We start from the raw sequence: 8,705 nt of genomic DNA, 5'->3' as shown, positions 1-8,705 counted from the left end.
CACAATCTGCACCGTTTGTCGTTCCTTTGGCCGCCTCGGCCCCTCGAGTCAAACGCTCTGGTCCGGAAGGTGTTAGTACGCATCTGGAGTGCCAAGATGAATTGGCTCTCACTGAGATAACAACCGCCTGGGTTACGCAGCCAGTGGTTGCTGATCGGGTCTGCTCGGAAATTGCCGATCCCCGTTCCCTGAGCTTTCAGATCGGCCCACCTGTCAAATGCTTCTTTCCTCCAGTCGAAGCAAACCTTTTCTCCTGACAACAGGGTTCCTGTCGACCCCTCCTGACTCACTGAGGAGGGGTCTTCAACCGTCTCACCAGACGCCTCTCTCAACCTCCGAAGGTGACTCGTCGTGACGGTTTTCCTTGTCATTAATTTGGTGCACTCATCCCTGGAGTGCACCAGAGACACAATTCTGTTCGCCTGAACACTCGGAATGTGTCTCGCCAGTTTGTTCAAACCAAGTCCTCCATCTTTGCATCTGGCATACAACAAGCCATTAGTCACTGACTGATGGAGGTGTAGCCACTGCCGGACCGCCACTCTGAGGACACGGTCACTCTGCTCCAACTTGGCCAGTCCCACTGAGCCATTATCAGCCAGATAAATGACTCTGGGCACCCCATAAGTTCTCTTAAGGATTCCTGGCAGCTTACCGGACAACATCATCGCCGTAAACAGATTCGCCAACTCAATACACTTCGGGTCCCATCGAAGGAGGACCGCCTTCGAGATACCGTCGAGACCAGTCCCCGTACTGGCTTTCATATTCCTGAGTATTCTCCGCACTTCCCAGGGAGAGACTGGGCTCTCAAAGACTGAATTATCGGCTTTCGTTGATGTTCGAAATTGGCCTAGACCAACATAAGCATCAGCACCCTCCCACTTTTCCTTGAATGCATTTTCTACCACCGCTGGTGCGATAGGGCATCCACTATGATCGGTACCGTCGAAGATCAACTTAGCCAAGCTGCTACGGTTGACCTCATATAACATCTGGAGGCGCCTGAAACCGCGTTTTCCAGGCCCTTTCTTGGTCACAGCAGACCGTCTGTGACCCCCCACAACCTTAACCACTGTCGGTCGGGGGCTCAATAGCTTAGTCAATTTCTTGACAAAGCGCCTAATCTCTCCCACCGGAGATGTAGGAGAGAAGACCCCACGCTCAGTGCCGTCGTCCGGGGCATCAGCAAGGCTCTCACGGATCTTGGCCCTCACCTCGTCTGGAGGGTTGTCCCACTCGATGGGCAGTTTCAGTGCTTGCAACACTCCATCCCAATCAGCAACCGCCGTTGGGGGGGCCGACGATCCCTTGCTCAATCGCCGTAGTTGTTTGCACTTGTTTCTGATCTGGGCCAATGTATACTTGGGAAGCTTAGTCGCTGCAGAGGCATAGAAGCCAGTGGTCCCACCAGTTGACTCCATCAGGGATCTGAGAAGCACAACATCTGGTTGGGACCACATACCTTTCCTTGGCCTCCTATCCCCTTCATTCGGCCGACCCAAATGCTCCGGGAGATGTCCAGCGTGCTTCACCCTAACGTGGTAGGACAGCCCACGTTTGGTGGTGAAGACTTTGGAGCAGACTGTGCATCGCTCATCACCAACCGAGGTCTGACTTTGCCTTCTCGCCCCACACTTGGGGACGTGACAGGCCATGGCTCTCAAACCTGATCCAGTCTTGTTGCATAAGGAGCATATGAACAAGACCGACCTAAGCCTATGCTTCGACTTAAGGTGGGACGATGATGTCGAAGCTGACGCCATAACCGACCTGCAGAGGGGACAAGGCTGTGTTCGGAAGGGAAGCCTAATACCCACTTTGACTGAATCATCAGCCTGGTACCGAGGCTGCTCCTTCCTCACATCAGGAAGAGCATGTTTCCGAAACCCCATAAACAGGACCTGTTTAGCTTTGGGCGAATCGTGAAAAAGCCTTTTCCGAAGGGGTATATAGCCACCTCCACGTGCCAATGGAGAGGCAACCGGACTCCCCAGTCCATCACTCTCGGCCTTCTTGAAGCGCTGTGTTACCACATTCAACCATCTGTTGGTCCTCCTAACCGGCCCAGACATTCCTGTCGGCGGCCGATCAGAGGACCAACAACCCGACCTTCGAAGGATAACACGGTTGCACTTACCAGGGGACGTACGCCTACTAGGAGTAGAGGCTCGGGCAGGCAACATCCCAAGGCTTGTAACAACTGGCGACGCCATTCCGACCAACTGGATGGGGCAGTGGGTCTTACACCCTAACCTACCCGGCAGTATCTTGCACTTAATGATAAATGGGGGGTAGTGAGTCTAACACTCTAGCCTACCCAGTGTTCTTTCTGCAACGCGCCAATAGTAGGGGTTGTGGACCACGCACCCAAATCAATCAGGCCACTCCCACGCATCGGATTGGAGCACTCCCGCTGGCGAAGGAACCGACAACTCGAGCAGCAGCCAGCTGAGGCCCTTCAAGGCGGAAGAAATCCCCATCCGATACCATAGAAACGCCTCCCGCAACAACCAAGTGCACCAGGGGCTAAGTCACACGGCTGCTTTCTTTCCATTCCAACACCTCCGGCAGCTATGCTCATTCCAATTACAGGGCCTCGAAAGAGTCCTGTATTGTTACTTTTCGTCACTACCTCCCCGAGTCGGGAGTGGGTAATTTGCGCGCCTGCTGCCTTCCTTGGATGTGGTAGCCGTTTCTCAGGCTCCCTCTCCGGAATCGAACCCTGATTCCCCGTTACCCGTGGTCACCATGGTAGGCACAGAAAGTACCATCGAAAGTTGATAGGGCAGACATTCGAATGAGACGTCGAGCAGATGAATGAGTTGGCTTCTGTTAAGCAGCCAGGTTGTGCTGGCATTGAATGCCTGAGCTTGTTGGAAAGAAGAGAATGTAATCTATCTACACTGTGATGTGCAACTATCACAACTGTTCAACTATCTAAGCCTTAATTTGAAGTACAGAGAAAAAAAGCCTCCATGGGAAAAACTATCACAGGAGTGGTTTCAAAATGTTGAGAGTCTGGGAGCAAACAGCCTAAGTGCTGAATGCAGGAGAAATTACCCGAATATTCAACAATAGTCTAAACCAATATCAGAACAGCTGCTCAAATTCAACACAAACTTGTACTCAGTTTCACACAAAGATTGAAATCTACACATTATGAAGCATATTTTACACTCCTCTTACCTTTGGAATCTGTTTTTAGATAGCCTCATTTAGATAGCAATATTGGAAGTCAAGTGGAGACTTAGCACTCATCACCTAAACTATTCACCTCTGAATATATTAATTAGCACTCATCTACAGGTTGACAAAATTGTGGGGGAAGCCCCATTCACACTTGACCCTGCCTTGTTTTCATAAAAGATGTTAGAACAGTCGCACACCAGCTCAGATGAAATTAGTTGCCCAAACCTGACCCACTCTGCAGAACACACACCCAGAAAGCCCAGTCCCATGAGACAAACGTGAGGATGAGAAAGAGCCGAAGATGTATTTCCCCTTTTACGTGGGAAACCTCAGTGTTGGCCGATTTGGAAGAGGAACTACACAGCAACAGAAACATATCAACTCTCCTGAAGACGGGGGGGACGCTGTTGAAGCACTGAATAGAAACACTTAATGACTTTAAAGGGAATGACCAAGCCACAATAAATCTCCTTTTTGTGGGATCTGCCGTCTCCTCTCCCTAATTCCAGTGCCTCATATCGAACACTGAATGTTCCTAGGCTCCAGCCCTCTCCAATTAGGTCACACCTAAATTTGGAACATCACCTACACTATTCACCTCTGAATATATTAATTAGCACTCATTTACAGGTTGACAACATTGTGGGGGAAGCCCCATTCACATGATGAGTCACAAACTCCTCCCACCTTTGATAGGCCACAATCAAGCTAATGGGCCTATGGCATCATCATGGAGGATAAATACTGCAGGTAAACTCCACTGCATCAGTGTGTTTTCAATTCTGATCACACACACCACCTCTTTGCCATTTTGGAAGAGAATTTCATCGAACCTGTAGACTTCTGAAGAAAACTCTTTTTTGAAGTTTCTTGCTTTTTTAAAAGGATTTTTTTCGCCTGCTATTTCTATTTCTATTCTTTTTTGGTTTATTTTCTTGCTTTCTCTCTTCCCAAGAGCTTTGTTTTTTTTTTCTTCTTTTTGTGAAAAAGACTTTTCTGAGGACAATGGCAGGACAGGCTGCAAAGTAAGTACCAATTTGTTTTCACTAGTTGAATTGTATTTTGCTTGAAACATGCAAATGTGGCTGCCAGTGCAGTAAGTGATATTCACTTGAAAAGATGTCTTAAAATAAGTCAGGGGTGGTTTCACTGACTGTCTACTTTCTCTCTTTCTCTCTCACAGCTCGGATCGCCGCATCATCCACTGCCTGCTGTGCGAGAAACCCCAGGAAGTACTGTCTGCCCACCTGGCCAGGGTCTGCATGAAGCGCAACACAGTTGTGGAGAGGCAGGCAGAGCTGCAGAGGGCCAAGAAGTCGATGAAGGATTGGACCCGCCAAGGCAGAACCTGGGACTACGCCGAGATGTGCAGGCGGTACCCCCACAGGCCTTCCAGACTGGCTCTTCTTGAAGATCTTCGTAGAAGAAACTTCTTCGTCCTCAATGCCCCCATGGACGCAGACATTGAACCCAGCGACGAGCAACCATCAACTTCATCTGCTGCCGAGCAAGCCCCCATCCCGGCCAGTGGCAGCACAGAAGAAGACCGTAGAGGCGCTGAAGAGACCCCCGGCACTGATTCCAGTGAGGATGCTGGTCCAAGTGACCCAACATGGCAAAAGTAAGTTCATCACCTCACTCAACACACACAAGTTCAATCAATGATCTTTGGCTGTGAACATCTGTAAGTTCCTTTGAGCTAATTTTCTCTGTATTTTCTCAGGGACACGGCCCAGTACCAGACAACCCTGAGGGTCAAAATGCAGCAGATGGGACTTTATGAAAAGTTCCCACGTGAAGCTGCAATTTTGACGGGGTTCAAGCAGTACCTGACTACCTCTCTGCTAGTCCCAAACTGCCAACAGGAGGTAAGATCTAACCACATTTTATTTATTTATTTAACCTTTATTTAACCAGGCAAGTCATTAAGAACAAATTCTTATTTACATCTTACGCTATAGTATTCTGCTCTCTGTGTTGCTCTTTGCAGCCTGTAGACTTATTAGCATCTCTATAGTGTGACAACAGGCTCATTGACACGCGCACACACCCCCATACACACACAGACTGCAGCTCTGTAGCAATTCACACTTCTTCTCTTCCTCTTTCATCACAGGTAGACAATGTCTCCAGGATGCTCAGGTACATCCAGCCGAGCGGGAATGAGGTGAGCATGGACTTTCTCCTGAAGAGCACGGAAACCCAAGACTTCCTTAACAGGCTGAGAGTAGTGCAGATGAGTCCATCCACCATCATCAACTACATAAAGAACATGATCCGGTGTGTCCAGTATCTCAAGACACGCCTGGATTTGGCTGCAGCGGACCCGGACTTCCACAGGAAGTGTCAGGCATACATTGAGCTGCTCAACACCTTGAGGAAGCCAGTGGCAAAGGCCCTCAGCAAAGCCACATGCCAAAAAAGGTGAGTTGTTAATCTCCCTGCTCTACCTTTCCTTTAATGACTTCTCTCATGTGGATAGTACTTGGAAGGCTGCCAGGATTATGTGATACAGAAAAATCTCTAGCTCTCCTCCTCATTGGTGTTTTGTTTTATCTTATCATTCTAGGTACGACCGCTTCATTCATGGCCAGGTGACTCTCCATGACTGCCAGAGAGTCCTCCGCGAGTCAAACAAGGACATGCTGGGCATCTACGGGAGGCTCCTGCAGCACCAGCATGTGGAAGAAGAGGAGAAGACGCTGTTCCGCTACCACTGCGAAGCCATCCTGATCCTAAAACATTTCCAGAGACCCGGAGCAGTGGAGGGATTGACAGTAAGTACTTTTCCCCCTCAGTGTTTCCTCAGTTGGTACAAAGTATTGCATGTAGTCAGTAGAAAATATTGCATGTCCAGATTCAAATAGAACAGGGTTACTTTGTTCATGTCATTAATTCCCACGGTGTCCTTCATTGTTTTCCAGACGTCAGAGTGGCTCGACCAGAAGCGCGTTGATGGACGAGTCTGTGTGGGGGTCAGCCAACATAAAACGGCCACAATGCAGATTGCGACATTTGCCCTCACCGAGGAGGAGGCTGCAGTAAGTTCTCTAACAGGCTGAAAAAACTCACCATGAATAACTGTAACACCAGAATCAGAATCAGTTCCTGCTTTGCCTCGCTGGTCCATTTCTTCACTGTTTTGACCAAAGGCTCCATCAATAATTTCTCAAGTATTAACTTCATTCATATCTTATCTCCACAGATGCTGGACGAATACTACCATGGCATCCGCCAAGGATGTATGCAGGACGGTGTGGATGATGAGGGCAAATTTTTCCTGTCCAAATCCGGCGGACCAATTTCCAGCGCCACCAACGACCTCAGACGTCTGCATGAACAGTAAGTATTAGCAGAATCCCATGTACTAACATGTATATATTAATATGTACTGCACAGAGAAGGTAGACAAGGATTAAATTGGTAGACTGGTTTTGTACTCTTTCTATAATATTATTCAAATAATATTATAAAAACAGGAGAAAAATTGAAACATGAACATGCTGAGACCTCGTAAAATGCAGCACATGTGCTCGATGGAGGAGGCTGTTTTCCCAGTCTCAACGATGTGAGCCGAAGGTTAGGGTTAGGGCTATTTTCTGTAAAAAAAAAAAAAAGAACTGAAAGAATTCAGGGTTGAGAGTGGGATTGTAATCTGAGATTTCTTCTTCATTGCAGCTACAAATTACCAAACATCACCAGCCAAGAAATCAGAAAAGTTGCAGAGACAGCGGTGAGTGCAAACTTTTCAGAGGAGCAGAAAAGTGCAGCGGCACACTACATGGCCCACTACAGGATGAGGACCCTGGAGGGTATCGTGGCCACCGCCAACCTGTTCAACAGTTTGGAAGGGTATGTGTCATCATCCAAAACACACAACCTTCAACTATTCTCTCTCTCACAGCTTCTTCCAAGGTCAGTCCAGCTGTTTGTCAGTGTTTAACCATGAAACCTTCTCCATTTTGCAGTTCTTCTACTGATGAGTCAGGGGATGAGAGGAGTGGTCGGGGACAGAAGAGAGGCAGAGACACCGCTGAACAGGATGGCAGGGACTTTGCCGCGTTCATCCAGCACTTCCCGGTGACAGCGACTGGCCAGCCTCCCACTAAGAAGCAGCGGACCGACGCTGGCTTTACGACAGACAGAGTGTTTTATGATCGGTGGAGGGCTGCGCAGTATGGCAAGCGGGAGGAATACCTCTTGTGTAAGTGTAAATACTTTATTATGCAATGATTCAATTAAATGATCAACAACATTTCTATAAACAAAAGTAACGTAGAATTCACAAGTGTGGACAAGAATTTAAATTTCAATTTTCTCTCTTTGACAGCCCAATGTACAAGACACCCCCCAACTGTCCAGAAGGTCACAAAGGTCATCAGGGATGAGGGGTGGACTGCCAACCATCCCCGTCCTGAGGACATTGTGGCCAAGTGGAAGCCAGCCAACAGGGTGCAGTGTGAGAGTGATCCACGCATCATCGGGAGTGTCACAAGGCAGAGGTGGACAGGCCTGGCCATCAAGGATTTCGGTGGCAACAAAGGGAAAGGTATGTAAAAATGTCTTGTGAGCAGGAGATCATTAATCCAGCAGTCAAACACTGAGATAATTGTAATCCTATAATGGACAAGCACATTTAATCCCTAAACACACTGTTTAGCACCCATTGCTGTAACATTTCCGCTCAAAGAAGCTTGTGTTTGTTTTCCTTTGCTCTCCTGTTTTCTCTGTAAATTCACATATTCACATACTAATGTCACCTTCTTTTGACCACAGGAGTTGTTGCCACCAAATCCTTTGCCAAGGGCTCCATCATCTGTGATTATCATGGCAAGGTAATCACAGCAGCAGAGGGCAGGAAGATGATGGAGTCCATGCAGGATGAGATGGGCTACCTTTTTTTCTTCAAGAGTCATGATGGTCGCGACCTCTGCATCGACGCCCAGACGTTTCCTTGCGAGTGTCACCCATCTGTCGAAACCCTTGGCAGAATGATGAACCATTCGCGGAAGAACAGCAGTGTCACGCCACGGTACTGCAAGATGAACTTGCCGGAAGGAGTGAGGGATGTCATCCTGTTCCAGGCCTCCAAAGACATTTCCATAAGCGAAGAGCTCCGGTTCGACTACGGAGTGAACAGGAAGTCTTTCCGAGGAGAAGGGCTGGAACTCGAGTGGCTGGATGACTGACCAACATAGCAGCAGGTAAAGTTTGAATGCAGGCCTATTAAGGGGTGTGTGTGTGTGTGTGTGTGTGCCAGAGTTGCCAGTGAGGGGCCCTGCAGGCCTCTCCTTTTCTTTCACTGCATCAATAAATTCATACAACTTCTCTTTATCTTTCATCACAGGTGGACAGTCTCCAGGATGCAGAATCAACTCAGCACAGAAGAGGACAGTGGCAGCGCTTTTGATGCAGAATTCTGACGAAGCTGAGAAAAATGTGAAAGGCCCAGACCAGGGATTTCCTCCTGCTCCTCCTCCCCCATCATCATTATCTGCACTCTGCACCATTGC

Source organism: Centroberyx gerrardi, chromosome 21, assembly GCF_048128805.1.
Source record: "Centroberyx gerrardi isolate f3 chromosome 21, fCenGer3.hap1.cur.20231027, whole genome shotgun sequence".
In the NCBI taxonomy this organism is placed as follows: Eukaryota; Metazoa; Chordata; class Actinopteri; order Beryciformes; family Berycidae; genus Centroberyx; species Centroberyx gerrardi.
The sequence above is the reverse complement of the archived record's forward strand: the minus strand, read 5'-3'. Positions refer to the sequence as shown.